Source organism: Aphelocoma coerulescens, chromosome 24 (assembly GCF_041296385.1).
Source record: "Aphelocoma coerulescens isolate FSJ_1873_10779 chromosome 24, UR_Acoe_1.0, whole genome shotgun sequence".
Taxonomy (NCBI): Eukaryota; Metazoa; Chordata; class Aves; order Passeriformes; family Corvidae; genus Aphelocoma; species Aphelocoma coerulescens.
In genome coordinates this window covers 2,442,872-2,458,166 of record NC_091037.1, presented here as the reverse complement: position 1 = coordinate 2,458,166, position 15,295 = coordinate 2,442,872, and the positions used below count along the sequence as shown (strand labels likewise).

Here is a 15,295-nt window from a genome sequence, read left to right as displayed (position 1 = left end):
GAGCAGCAGGCTTGGAGAACCCATCTTCCCACCTCTGTTTCACTGCTTTTTGGGTGTTTAAGGGCAGAGGAAATTCCCACATCCTTGAGGGCCAGAAGCTGATGGATGCATTTCCAGTGCAACAGCCTGAAAATACCCACTTAGCTCAGTTCCCAAGCGCTGGTGCCACAAAAGTCCTTCCCTGCAAGGGCATTTCTGAAAAACCCCTCAGCCTGTGCCAGAGTTAAACCTCAGTAGCTCCCACTGGAGGAAAGCACTTGTTCCTGTATTCACTGGCCAAAATGAGACTGTTTTGCCCCAGCCCAGAGCTGGATCTCCTCAAGAGATTGATTCTGGGCACCACTGGGACCCTCCACCCACTTGAGCCCTTCTGGGGACTTCTGGTTCTGCTCAGTTCAAAGGTCTTGTGTCCATCACAGCGTCTCCTTCCTCTGAGGGAGAGACAAAACCCCTGTGGGGTGCTAAAGATGCAGATTCAAGGCCAAAACCAAGGAGATGTAGCACTGACAGCTGGTTAAAAGAGCAACTGTGCATCCCTCTGTGTGGACAAGGGTTATTCACATCCCCAGACAGACAAAAGCAGGAGGATTTCCAGAGGATTCCTGGCATGTTTCTACTCCCAGGCACTAAACACCAGCTATTTTTCCCCAGACATCACCAACACTCAACCTGAAGAGCCAGGATCCCACCAATTCACCGAGGAGCCAGTAAATCCTTCTTGTTTACCCCACAAGGGAGTTGGCAGAGGAGAGAGCTCAGCTCTTTCCCATCAATTCCACTCATTGCCTCCATTACTGTTATTACTGTGATTAAAAAGCAATCACAGAGAAATCTTCTTCCTGTCCTGGAACTGCTGCAGAACGTCTCAGTTCCACCACAGGAGCAGGAGGAGAGCGAGTTACGAGCACTCCCTGCGCTCCTGGGCTCGGTGACACCAGGAAATGGTGATGGAGCTCCTGGCCTGGGCAGTGAGCAGGGCTGGAATGGAGTAATGAACCTTTTTGATGCAGGGGGGTTGGATTAAATGGGCTTTAAAGGGTCCCTCCCAACCCAAATTATTCCGTGATTGCCTAAGGAGCAGCAATGAGGGGTCTCTCCCTGGTCCAGCCAGCAGCTGTGAGGGTGTAGGGGATGCTTGGACACCCAAAGGAGCTGTCAGAGCAAGGCTCAGGGACATCCACAGGGTGACTCGGAGTGAAACCAGCGGCTGTGGCAGCTCTGTGGTGGGGCTGGGTCACGGAATCTCAGCATGGTTTGGGTTGGAATGGGCCTTAAAGGTCATCCCGTTCCAAGCCCTGCCGTGGACAGGGAAGGCAGCTGCTAGGCTGGGTTACTCGAGGCAGGAGGTGGCTCTGTGGACAGTCCCAGGATGGATCCAGGGGACAGGAGGTGGCTCGGGGCCAGTCCATGGGTCAGTCCCGGGGGCATGAGGGTCTCAGGGCTGGTCGCAGGGTGGATCCCAGTGCAAGAGGCAGCTCAGGACTGGTCCCAGGGACAATCCCGGGGGAGGTGGTGGCTCCCGGGACAATCCCAGGAGGGATCCCAGGGCAGGAGGTGACTTGGGGCTGGTCCCAGGGACAATCCCGGGGGAGATGGTGACTCCCGGGACAATCCCGGGAGGGATCCCAGGGCAGGAGGTGACTTGGGGCTGGTCCCAGGGACAATCCCGGGGGAGATGGTGACTCCCGGGACAATCCCGGGAGGGATCCCGGGGCAGGAGGTGGCTTGGGGCCGGTCCTAGGGATAATCCCCGGGGAGGTGGCGGCTCCCGGGACAATCCCAGGAGGGATCCCGGGGCAGGAGGTGGCTTGGGGCCGGTCCTAGGGATAATCCCCGGGGAGGTGGCGGCTCCCGGGACAATCCCAGGAGGGATCCCGGGGCAGGGGCAGCTGCCGGGGCCGGTCCCAGGTCGCTCCTGCCGGCAGGTGTCAGCGCTCCGCCGCGCTGCATTCCTGCCGGGACCGGCACCTGGAATTCACCCCGCTGGCACCGCATCCATCGCTTCTTACCCCCAAACCCACCGAATCCCGACTGTGACAGCCGGCACAGCGAGCCTGTGCTCAATCCTGCTGCCACATCCATCACCCCGGGCTTCCTAACCGGAACGATGCCAAGGAAAATCCCACTAACCTGGGCACAGACCCTCTGCCCGGGTGTAAATACCCTGCAATATCCAGCTAAGGATCAAGGCAGCCACTTCCAAAACATTTTGCTCTCATAATCCATTCAGCTCACTCAACCACTTGACTTCAGTCACCAGAGCAACGCAGGCCACTGTTTTATCTTTGTACATATTAACTATAAAGTTTTAAAATGAGCAGTGCTTCAGAGGCATAAACAAGAATTACAAAATCTAATTGCTTGTGAACCTTTAAATTCTTGCAATATTTTATAATGACATAAATTTGCCACTCTCTTGCACAAAGATAACACGGAGATAAAGTGTTTGAATTTGCTAATTAGCAAACATAAAACACGGGGACGAGGTCTTAATGAAACTATTGGGATGTTCAATCAAAGGCTATGATAGCTCCTGAATTTTCATTGCCAGGACTCAGATCTTGAGGCTTTTAGCTCTTCAGGCTACAGACCTGGATAAAGCTCCTTACAGGTTAATATTTCCCTTAACCTGGAAAAAGCAGCCCAGCATTTAAGCCAGATAAAACACGCATGGGTAGTTGTGATAATTAATTTGCACATTTTAGTGCTTCTAAACTAATAATCTTACACTCTCCCTCAGCCACGTAGCCAGTCCTGGAGTAGTAAAGCTCCTTATATATGAAGCAATGAAGGGTGAATGTTCTGTCCTTTCCGTTTGTTTTTATTGGGTCTTCAGTGTTTTGTAAATAAGAGTTTTAACATTGTAAATGTGAGTTTTCAACACTTCCTCCCTGAGAAGTCAGGCAGCATCAGGACACAGAGGCATGGACCAACAGGAGCAGCTTCCCTGGCACTGCTGACCCTGAACCCCATGCTCTGGGATGGGTTTTGGGGAGGATTTAAAGCAGATTCTGTCAAACTCTGCCTCAGAGTGTTTGTTTACCCTGTCAGAACCTGGTCCCAGTCAATCTTCCCGTGGCTGGCACCCCAAACCTGGTTCAGTCTGGCCTTGATGAGCTCTAGGAAGAACTTGACAAGTCCAAGATGCCCCCAAATCCTGCTGAAGCTGGGCTAAACGGACCCACAGATCCCAAGCTTTGCTTGGGTTTGCTTTGCTGCCGTTGGAGCTGCTCATCACCCCCTGCATCAGCTCATGCTGATTTATTCAGTATCTCAGGGCCAGAGTTGGTTGTAGGGTCTCTGGAGCTCAGGCACCACAGCACAGCTGTGTGGGCTTGCAGGGACACTCCCAGAAGGTCTTTTGTGGGATCCTTGGCCCCAAACCCCTGGCAGGAGTGCTGGCACTCGGGATCCAGCCCTGCCTCCCTCTGCTCCAGCAGCCTGACAAACCCCATGCCCTTTTCCCTGCTTTGGCTGCTGTCAGGAGCAGGAAAGCTCCTTAGCAGGGGAACCTCTGAAGGCCACAGCCTGCCCCTGCGTGCTCTGCACGTGGAGCTTCCTTCAAAGGGAAGCTTCACTTCCCATTTTCTCCTCCTGCTCGGGTCCTCCAGGGGACGGCAGCTCCACAGCCACACTCTCCCTCCTGCTTATGGATTCTGCGAGTACTTTCCCGTTGCAAATCCTGGAGGATTTAATATCCACTCTGTAATCCACTGGCACCAACAGGCATTATCTAACTAAACCTTAAATTGAAAATGCTCGTCTTTTCATTCTCCCCAAGCCGTGCTGAAAAGGACGGGCTCGCCGAGTCCCGTGTAATTTAGTCTCACTCTAATTAAAATCCACCAGGCAGCTCTGCCTGCTGTGACACTCAGCTGGCTGGTGCCACGCGTGGCACAGGCGTGGCAGGACCTGTGTGGAGCTGAGTCTCCAGCCTGACTCTGCTTTATCAGACCTGCCCCAATCCCATCTCCCCATGTGCTGAATTCTGTGCTTTATTTTGCTCTGGTCAGTCAATTTTTGGCTCTGTTTTGGCCAAAGATTGTCACTGAGGGTGTCCAACTCTTTGTCCCAACCCACTGCCAGACCTCAGCACCAGTGAGCAGCAAGGAACTTTTTCAGAGTCCTGTTTGGCTCCCTGAGGGATGGGAACTGAGCAGTGTCCTCAGAACCTCCCTCCACCCAGGCCTCAGGTGGCAACAACCTGGCTGGGCTAGAAAATTCACTGCTGGGCTTGCAGAGGTGAGCACTCAGCAATATTTATGATTTCCTGCTTTATTAGGGGGGAAAAGAAAGGTCTCAGCCCCAGTCAAGCCTGGTTTACACATGGCTGGGGCAATCAACCCCCACTGCCACCCTGCAATGGAAAAGGGGAACATTTTGGGGGGAAAAAATCAGTGAGGAGGTGCAGGAACAGAGGCAGAGGGGAGGCAGAGCACGGCCAGCTGGCTGAGGAGCCCATCTGACAGGAGCAGCTGCTCCATGAACACCCCAGATGTGGGGACACTGCCTTTGGGGCCAGCTCTTTCCTCACACCCCCCTCAGTGAGCACTTGGCTCATGGCCCCAGTTAATGCCACTTTTAGCACTTTTAAATCACGTTAACCACACACCTGGGGTGGCTGCCCATCAGCAGAACAGCTCAGCATCAGCATCTCTACTGAACTGATTTTCCCAGCCCCCCCAGCAAACGTGAATCCCCATTTTACAGCCGCAGGGGTCACAAACACGGAGAAGGTGAGGTTTTCTTGAGGAAAAGGAGTTTGGAGCAAGGCCATGAGGAGAGGAATATTTTCCAAGGATTGGGCAGCCACAGCTTCTCTGGGCAGCCTGTGCCAGGGACTCCTCACCCTCACAGGAAAGGTTTCTTTTTTTCTAATATCTAGTCCAAAATATCTCTCTATTCTGGTAACCTTGGCCTATACAAAATATAGTAAATAATTCTAATATTTTATGTGTGGATGCTGCTGAGAGGAGATGGAATAACACACACGATGAAAGGAGCAGAGGAACCTAAAAAGAATAATGTATTTTCTGAAAAAAAAAAAAAAGTATGAGAAAATGAAAATTGTCCCTGCTGAAACACTTATTATTTGATATACTTAGAAGAAAAATAATTTCAGGGAGAAGTAATGACTGAATATTCCCAAATCCATTTGCTTCTGCTTAAAGAACAGCTGCACTGCAAGGAGAGGGAAATAATCAAGAACAAAAATCTCATCCCGGCATCCTCTCATGTTCAGTAGGCATGAGGGACTCCTGCCCTTCATAACTAACACAATAACTTTGTATTTCCATTACCCAGAGAAATTATTAATCCTTGTTTGAACCTCTCTGCATGCCCCAATTCCATCACTTGTGAGGCAGCGAGTTTGACTGAAATACAGAGAATTAAATAAAGGACAGAGGGCTGGCTTGGACTGATGAAATATGAGAACAAGGCTGGAGATCTGGAGGTGTCCAAGGCAAGGATGGATCAAGTTTAGTGGGAGGTTTCTCATTTATCTGAGCCAGAAGAGCAGTTCTGGGTTACTCCAGGATAAAACTCCCTCTGCCACCCCAGGATCAAACTCCTCAGCCTGCAACAAACCCCAAGATTTTCCACCCTGAACCTGCCTGAACTCTGCTGAGCTGCTTCCCAGTGTCTCCTAAAGACACCTGTGCACCTCAAAGGAGCATCCTTCATTCTCCAGAGGGTGATGTCTGATAACACCTGGTTTAAAACCAAAGAATCCCAGAAAACCTCCGAGATTCCCGTGGCACTTTAGAGGCCCTAATGGGAGATGGATTTGCCCTCGGAAGGAGCGATGAACAATTCCCTCCTCTGAGGCTGGATGAGAAGAGCAGTGAGCAGATGTTGAGGGACTTTGTGGAGAGCGCAGAACCCCAGAACAGAAGTGAAGCTCCTGCATCTCCTCCTCTAAAGGGCTGCCAGTGCTAAGCACCAGTAAACTTGATTAGATTAACTAAACCAGCAAAGGCACTGCTAAACAAACCCCAGTCAGCATAATTATGGCCAGTTCGTGGCTTCTGGATGGAACCCCCTTCTAATTCCATGAATATTCACTGGAAGGAATTACGCCCCAGAGAAAACACGGTCATGGGGCAGAAGTTTCCAGCTGGAAGGATGTTATTGTCCTTTTCTTTTCCCTTACAGTGGTGCTTGAGGGACGCAGTGCAGCTGCTGAGCATTTTCCTGTCTGGAAGGAGGTCCCTGGTGGGCTGCAAAGCCCGAGCTGGAGCTCCAGCAGTGCAGAAGCACTTTGGTGCAAGGGTCTGCTTGCTCTTTAAAGGTAACTCCGAGTCTGCGCTTCCCCACAGAAGGGAAAGATGCTTTCTATTTAAAGCAGATGGGCTCAGGGAAGGGGATGAAAGGAGATCATGGCAGGAAAGGTTCTGGGAGACGTTAGGATTTGAGAGCGGAGATGGGCTGGCACGTGGTAGACAAGGAATTACAGAGGGCAATTTGGGCTAAGAACTGCTCTGACCCATCTTAAATCAGTCCTTCAGAGCCTCCCCTGAGGGCCCACAGCAATTTCCTTCAGCTGCTGCTCAAAGGCCAGACTCTCCTCCAGGCAGCTGCTTTTCCACAGGTTGTTCTGGTGATCTGAGCTGGCAATTACATTACCAGTAAGCCCAGTTGCCTTTCTTTCTGCCAATCAGAGCATCACAAACTCTGTTTCCCACCACAGAACACAAGTTCCTGCCCGGGGCTGTGGTTTCAGCAGCTTTTAAAGCTCTGAGTCCCACATGAACCTGCTGCAATGTCCAGATCCCCAGGCAGAAGGGACATTCATCGCCTCCTGTCTGTCATTCCTTGCTCCATTTTCCACAGGCAGCACTCATTAAACTCTTCTTGCCAGGCATTTCTAGTTCTACTCATTAAAAAAAAAAAAACCACCAAAAGGAGCAGCTGGTCTCGCGGCTTGTTCCCTGCAGCGTGGATCCTCGTTGGATCTATCCACATTTTACACCTCTCAGACACTAACCATCGCTCCATGTTGATCTCCAGGTGCTCAGAGATCACACTGCTGAGCATCTCTGACACCTTTTTTAATTCCCCCCTCACATTCCTCTTAATTGAGCGATGCTCACCTGCCCTCCCCCTTTCCAGCACGTTTGGAAAACAAAGCCACTGCTTTGATTTGCATGTCAATTTTTCCCCCCCCTTTCCTAAGAGACCATGGAGATAAACCTCCCAGTCCCAGCAGCAAATCAAGAAATCCTGCAGTACAAATAACTAAAAATATTTTTTACAATAGTCGTCCCAGTATTTACATATTTGCTCCCAGTCTCCCCATCTAATTAGGCTCTGAATCCCATATTCACTTTTGCTGGCAGAGAGCTCCATTGTTTCCCTGTTTTGGGGCTGTGGCTGACTGGAGGGCTGTGGAATAATCCCATTTATGCCTCTGGGGGAGGATAAGGCAAAAACCAAAGAAAATTGAATGCTCCAGTGAGAGTTTGCAAAGGCTGAGGATGGCCCAGGTAATATGAATTCAGTTTATACCACAGAGCATCCATGGGTTTGAATGTGGGGCAAAGACCAACCACCTGAGTGAATTAACTTCTGAATTTGAGACTGGAGATCTTTGTTTGAAGATCTTTTGCAAAAGAGCCAGGGACTAGGAAATAACAATGGTACAGCAGGAGGAATTCCTGGGCACTGAAATCGAAACCACCCCTGGCAAAGATCTGGGGATGCAAGAGGAGAACATCAGACAAATGACAACAACAGAGGCTGGAGGAGTTTTTCCAGCAGGTTCTGCAGGGACCTGGATTATCCACACACGGAGAGCTGGAGCCACGTGTGGGACAGAGCCAAGGGGAGGAGGCTCAGCTCCTCCAGGAGATCTCCCCTGGGTTCGTGCAGCTTTGGCTGGACTGGAGCAAACGTGGCTGGGATAAAGGATGGGCTGGCACAGGAGCCAGAGCTGCCCAGGAGGAGCAGCCTTGGAATATCCATCCCAGTATTGCTGTCAGGCTCAGTGCTGTGGCACCTTGTCACAGAAAGGAATTAAACCCCTATTTTTTCATGTGAAATGACTTTGGGTTTGACTAAGGGCGAAGGGGAAGGGGAGGGAAGAAGCTGTGAGAAGACAGCAGGAAAAGGAAACCATCTGAAAAGAAGTGGATTGGGAAATTTTATCCCCATTGCCTCTGTTTCCCTCCACGTGGAAGGAGGAAAACATCTCCCTCTGAGGGAGAGGAGCAGGCCTGGCTCAGCAGGGTGTGCAAAACCTCTCTGCCATTCTTACACCAGGACATGTGGGATTAACTGAGCCTTTATCAGGTGCTCTGCCACCTTTTGAAATTCCCTCTTCACCCACAGCAGGGCCAAGAGCCACCAGTGGGGCTGAGATTTGTGCTGCTGGCACAGAGATCCCATCCTGGCATTTTACTGTCCCAGAAATAAACTTAAACTTAGGATTTATCTGCTCTTGGTTAATGCCTCAGAAAAGCAGCCAAGAAAGAGCCCTGCTGTGCTGTGGGCTGGCCCAAGGGGAGCTGGGAGCTAAAGGCAGCTAAAAAACCAAGAAATCCTGGCTCCTGAGCCTTGCCCTATTTGTTTTGTGAAATTTGGAACCCAAATGACTTCGATTTTTGAAGTAAGAGATGCTCCAGGGACGTGCATTGGCTCAAGAGACCACAAAGCAGTTCCAGCTTGGAATCACTGCTGGGCACGAGAGGTTTGGGCTGCACTGACCCACACCTGGAATTTGGTGATCTCTGCCAAAAGAATTGGTCAGAAAACTCTCAGCAGTGGGGAGACTGTGCTGGGCAGAGAAATCCTCTCTGTTGCTGCTTTCCTACTGATTTAAATGTCACTTTCTGCCCCTCAAGTCTCTCTGAATTATTCTGGCCCTCACCAAGGAGGGATGGGATGATCCTTGCTCAATCTTTGCTACCTTTTCTCTGTGCTGGGAATTCTACTCCCAATTATCCACCTTGTCTCCATAAATTGGGATCTCGCTGACCCCTAAACAAGGAAAAAAACTTCCATAATATAGGAACCCTTGTGTATTTTGGGACTGTGGGAGCTTCAAGGAACACAGAGTCGTGAAATCCTGACCTCCTCTCCCACCGAGGGGGATTGTAAAGGAGACAGCAGCATTAATTATTGATCCCAAATGGAATTAATAACGAAGGAACATTTACTACAGCTGATAAAATGTTCAGTGCCAGATCCTTATCCCCGGGTCAGCAGCAGCAACAAGACAACAGTGACAAACAAGATGTGAATCCTTGTTTTTCCCGAAGGAGAAAAAATCCGGGAGCTGCTGAGGACACAGAGTGAGTTTCCATGGGGAAACCAAAGTTAGGATCAGGAAAGGCTGCACAGGCCTGCTGCTGCTGCTGGGACAATCATCCCCATGTCCTGTGGGGTGGGATTTGGGATTTGGGGGTGTGCTTTGCTGAGCTTCCAGGAGGAGCTGGCTCTCTCCCCTCACCATGGAATTTGAACAGCAAAAACCTCTTGGAATATCATCACAATTCAAGGTTTCACTGATTTTCTCCCTTTTGAGGTTAAGATGGTTCCTTGTGTAGAGAATTAGGGAATTTAGCTTGGAGGCAGAGCTGCTTCCCAAGGCAAAGCCTCTCCCAAGGCTCCCCTCGCTCTGGACATCTCTGACAACGACACCATTTCCCCCTTTTTCCTGGTGTGCACTCCCATAGACATTGCCAGGGTGCATAAATCTACACAAATTAGCAGCCCCCCCATATTAGGAAAGCTCTAATCAGCAGGAATAAAACCAGATTAAAGATAAAGGACTTGCAGCAAGTCGGTGCCATTCCGTGAAGTCTGCTGGAGTTACACCTGGTGGCAGAGCACAAAGATTCTCCCCCTGCCTCAGGGTGTTTTATGACCTACTTGCATTTATTTGCACCCCCAAACTCACCTGCATTATGAATTATGGCAAAGGGAGGGGGTATTTTTCTCCTTCTCCCATCAAAGTTGATTGTGATCGGTCATTAGCTCCCATAAATAATCAGGGATGGTGCTGAGACGCAGAATAAATCCACCCAAATCATGCTAACGAGCAGGATTTGGGAAAAGTTTAACCAGAGTTATGATAGGGAGTCACAATCAGCAAAAATAAAAAGCTGGATTTTAAAGGTTCTGTCATCACAAATCTCCTTTTGTCCATTCTTTCTCCCTGTCTGTCCCCCAGCAAACACCAGTGACCGAACCCAGTGGGATGGGGAAAACACCAGAAATCCAAGTGCACTCCCAAACAATTCCCCTGCTCACAAAGCCTCAGATTTTGAGGCCGTTTTTCTGCCTCTCCCATGCTGTCAGCTCCTCTGCCAGGGCTCATTTGCTACCTGAGACTCATTGGCAGGTTCCTTCCTGAGGGAGTTTAATGGAGCAGGGATGCAGGAGCACGATGAGGGGAGAGGAGCTGGAAATTCTCGGTATTTCCCAGCACTATCAAGGAAAATATTTCCTTCCTCCAATCCTTCACGCACTGCTGGGGTGATCCTGTGCCAGCTCCCAACTTTCTGAATCCCATTCCAGATAATTCCCAGCTCTCCTGGCCAAACTGGCCCTGCTATTCCTTATCCCAGTCCATCAAATCTCCCTGAAACTGCCCACCCTACCTGTCCTCACTTCACTTTTCCTCTGGGACTGCTTTTCCCTCCCTTCTCCAGCACAGAAACCATGGAGAGCACCACTGGAGGGCCCACAAGTTGTTTGAAGGAGTCTCTCCTATATTTGCCACCCCCTGGAGTTAAAATATAATGAGCTCTATAAATAATAAATAAATCACCGATTCTTTTTCATGTCTTTGGAAAGGCTATTCTCTAAGGCTACACAGCTTTTAGAATTTTTAATGGCAGCGCAAGGCAGGGCGAGCCAGGGAGTTTTTCTTTTTGATTTTAAAGATAAACACACGATTCATGGAGGTGAAGCTTTAAGAAAAGCCAAAAATAAATAAAAAGAAAGAAAAAAAAAAAAAAAAAAAAGAACTCAAGGAAATCTGATGAAATCATCTTTTTTTCGGTAGGGAAAAGTGGACTAAGTTTTCCTTGGAACCTCCTAAGTGAAAGCATTTCCTCCCACCAGACAAACACATCAAGCTTTTTTAATGCATCTACACATGGTGAGTTGAACAACTCCTCTACAGCGCTTGCAAGGATGAGCTCAGTGTCTGACACATCCCCAAAACGGGAGACACCAAATGGGGAAGAGGGGACTGAGCTGTGCTTATTTATTTGGGATTTTTTTTTTTTTTTTTGGTGTTGGGACAGCTCTGATTGTCCTTCAGGTCATCCAGCTCAACGCAGAGACCAAAACCATACAAATCCCCCCAAATCTGAGATGAATACATCAGGAAAATTCAACCCAAACATCCTTGATAGAAACTACCACAGCTGAGTTGAGGAAGAGCAAAAAAAAACCAAAACCCAACATCACCCCCCAGGTCCTGTGTCAGCAAATCCTTCCCTGCCTTCTTCCTTCCTCCTGAGGCATTTTCCAACGCTGAGGAGAGAATTCCCTGTGGAATGGGAGCTCCAGGGGGGGATGAGGATGTGCTGGAATTTACACCCAGCAGGGATGCAGGAAAGGGGGCAAAGGGATGGGAATCAGTTTGCACAGAGCTTGATATTTCCTTGATGTTTCCTTGATGTTTCCTTGATGTTTCCTTGATGTTTCTCTGCTTCCTTCTCTCCCCCAGAGAAAATCCCAAACCAGCAGCCCTGAGGGGTTTCTGTAGGAAAACATCCCCAAACTATTCAGCTACCCCTGGTCCGGCAGAGCTTCATTTTGCTTCTGTTTTCCCAGGAATTGGAGCAGATCCTCCAGAACTGAATCAGTGGAATCAATATGATTGGGCCCACGAGAGGATGTCAGCCACGGTTAAGCAGCCCGGCCAAAGGCAGCCAGTGACGGAACAAAAACAAGGGCAGGGATTATTTCTGGATTTGTTTTGTTCTTCTGTCGTTCCCTATCTGTTTACCCCCATGAAAAATAGAAATGGAACAGAATTCTTGGGCATTACCAAGGAAAAACAGTTTTTAGTTGAGCCTAAAGAGTAGAGAGAGAGACCTTGGCTAAAATCTCTCCTCTCCAGGCAGTTGGAAACACATCCTGAAGTTATGACCCAAGTAAGGGGTACCCAAGTTTCCTGTCAGTCAGGGTTTGGCTGCCTAATTACCTGTCTAATTACCTGGATATTGCCTGTCTAATTACCTAATTGCCTGTGCCACTCTGGCAAGAGAGCTGCTACTGGGCTGGATGGTGTGGGCAACAATTTTCCTGTCCCAGGAAGTCCTTTCCACATGGAAATCACAAACCAGAATCACTTCACTTGAATCTCTGCTCTTGAAGAGGCTCAAAACCAACACAGGACAAGCAGAGCACCTGAGACCTCCAAAACACTTCCCCACAAAACCCTAATTAAGTGATCTTTTTCTACTGCTCCCACGGCCATACCTGCATGAGAACTGGGATATTTCTGAGTCTATATTTGTGGGATGAGTCATTTCCTGCCAATTTGGGAAAACCTGGGCTTTGCTTTGAAGGCGGGGAGGTTTTCTTTCTGCAGAACGAGGAGCTGGCAGGGAGGGGGGGATTTGTCTCCAATCGAGCTGTGTCTGCATTTTGGGTTGCCAGGCAGGTTCTTCCAGAGCAATCACGGCTCTGGGAGCAGCTGAGCAAACTTTGGGGAAAGTCCTGTTTTTTGGAGGTCAGCATCTCCTCCTCTGCACCAGCAGCCCCCTTAATTTCACTTCAAATCTCCCATTACTGCTCTAAAAGCTCCGAGATGCTCCCCAGAGGCCATACAAGAAAATAGGAATTGAAGGAAGATTAAAATGCTGATCTAGGGCTGCTAATGCCCCTCAGGAGTTACACGAACATCCACTTGGAACGGGGCCCATCTGGGTAACAGCAAGAATTGTTCAGGAACAAACTCTGAAGGTTACTGAACACACCAGCTTCCTCTAGATCTCGTATTTTCTTTCCTTTCACCCCCTTCCCTGGCCTGGAGACCGCTTTACATCTCTGGCAGTGATCACAGGGCTTCAGGCAGGTGAAAGGAACCCTGGATTTGGGGATTTTATGAGCCACTGATGGGCTGGGAGAGCTCTGGATGCTCTTGGGGGACTGGTGCAGTCCCCTCACCTCCCTGAATCTATCAGCGAAGGATGATGTGAGGAATTCCATACCACTTTTAAGAAGGGTTGGACTGAAACGGTGCAGAGACAGGGAGAGCTCATGAGGAGAGCAGGAGAATTGGGTTTTCTCCTCAAAAAGCATCAAAAATAAAGGACAAGGCTCAGCTGTGCCAGTGGAGGTGCCCACAGCAGCGCCTCTGCCATGGAGAGGACCTTGGGAGCACCTAAATGAGCCCTGGCCGGATTTGATCTCACGCCAGGTGAGCCCAGCAGCCCTCCCAGGACAGCTCTGCTCTGCAGGCATCACCTCCACCTGCACCCTGCTCATGCCAGCAGCTGCCTGCTCCGGGTTCCGTGCCCCTGTGTCCACCCAGATCCCTGCCCTGGGGGCTGGGAAAACAAAGATGTTGTTTCTCATTTATTTCTGTGCTGCTGGAACCCTGGCAGAGGTTGAGCAGCACTGGATCTGCAGGTTCCAGAGGGGCTGTGAGGATCCCCTTCCAGGAGCCCTGTTTTCACTGCAGTTTTAATTACAGATGAAAACCGAGTGTTGGTGTGAAGTTGGTCCCCCAGCCGAGCTGACAGGAGCAGCTGTTTTGGTTTACTCATTTCCTATCCTCCCTTTACCTCTTGGCTGCCGAGTTACTGATGTCTCTTCCAAAGACGCAGCGCTGCCAAGCCCTCCGATGCTTTATTTTATCATTTGTGGGGTGTTTTGGAGCTTTCTTAGAGTCCAGAGAAGCACCCTGCAAGTGTGCACGAAGCCAAATCCTTGTTTCCCTTCACGGCTGTCCTGAAAACACCTTTGCAGAAGAAACCAGTGAAGCAGCAGCTTTTCCTGGAGCTGCATCTGTGGCCCATCATGATAAACTACCCCAGCTCCTCGCCTCGTCTCTGTCTGTGCTCACTCTCTGTCTCCTGGCACATTTAATTTCAACTGTCTGAGGGAAAGGACCATCCTTCTCCAGAGTCCTTATTCCGCTCAGCACCACAGGGATTGACTGCACCTGAAGCTCCGAAACAAAAAGTGAAATAATTATCTCACAGCAGCAGTCCCATTATTACAACATCAGCAGCTCCAGTGGTGCTGGGCTATAAATGAGCCCCAAATCTCTGGATTCCGATTTCTCCCCCCTCTTCTTTCTCTCTCTTTTTTTTTTTAATTCCCTGCCTCATCAGAGCTCGGAGTGCACTTTGGGGGCTACTCCACATTTCAAGGCTGCTTTAGCACTTTAGCTGCTTGTGACAAAGGGAGAGGACACGTGAACAACTAAGGAAGAAGTTCCTAATGACTGAGGGGCTCTCGCAAATCCTTCATGGGAGCTCCTGAGGAATCCGAGAGGATGTCCTGGGTATGGAAGCAGGAACAGCTGACTTCACACAGAGCTATGAGGACTGAGGGGATGAGAAGGGGATGTGGGTCCTGGGGCATCCTTGGTGATTCACAAAACCTCTCCACCTTCAGCTTTTTGGTGACAGGAGAGCGGGTGATGCCCCTAAATCTCTCATTCCTCTGGGATGGTAAAGGAGGGATGGGCAGGGAAGCCTTTCCCAGGATTCAGAAAGGGATGGAGACCTCTCCCCTGTGCCAGGGCTCCCTGGCAGATGCCAAGTGAGCTCCGGCAGGGCACAGGCAGGCGGGGGGAGCAGCAGCCGAGGCTCCTGCAGAGCCCCTGCCACCTCCGGAGGAACCCGTCCCACCCTGCGGGAGCCGCGCTGGGATTTGTGCTGGCAGGGGCTCTGCAACATTTCCCTTCGATGACCTTTGCTTTCTAAATATTTCAATGCCGCTGTTAACCCCGAAACTCGAGACGTGCAGGCGGCTGCCGCCCTCCCCGCCGTGCCCAGCCCCGCATCCAGCACAGCTCCCAGATTTTCCCGGCTCCTCCATCACTCCAGGGACCAATTCCCCCTTCCCTCCCTCTGCATCCCGCGGTGCTGCCGGCTCGGGAGCACAGCAGGCGAGGAGCAAGGAGGGAAGTCAAGGTCAAGGCAGGCGGAGCTGCAGGAATCCCTAAATTCCTTAATCATTCCTTAATAACCGCAGATATGCAAGTGCCACTGGTTTCACGCTGCATCCTGACAAGTGACTGCTAATAAATGCGAGATTCATGGGATTGCCCAACAATTTTCCTGCTCTTTCTGTGACTTAGAACATTTTTTGCATATCC

General features: G+C 50.1%; 1 long non-coding RNA gene across 3 annotated transcripts in view; it reads right to left on the bottom strand.

Annotated features, from left to right (window-relative positions):
• LOC138098336 (uncharacterized) overlaps positions 1-15,295 on the bottom strand; it is a 122,125-nt gene that overhangs the window by 11,132 nt on the left and 95,698 nt on the right. Inside the window, exon 3 of one of the 3 annotated variants that reach the window (XR_011146591.1) lies at positions 10,912-14,131. The exons of the other annotated variants lie outside the window; for them this stretch is intronic. This is a non-coding gene — a long non-coding RNA (uncharacterized lncRNA). Of the gene's footprint in view, positions 1-10,911; positions 14,132-15,295 lie in introns of those variants that run through there. 3 annotated transcript variants of the gene reach the window in all.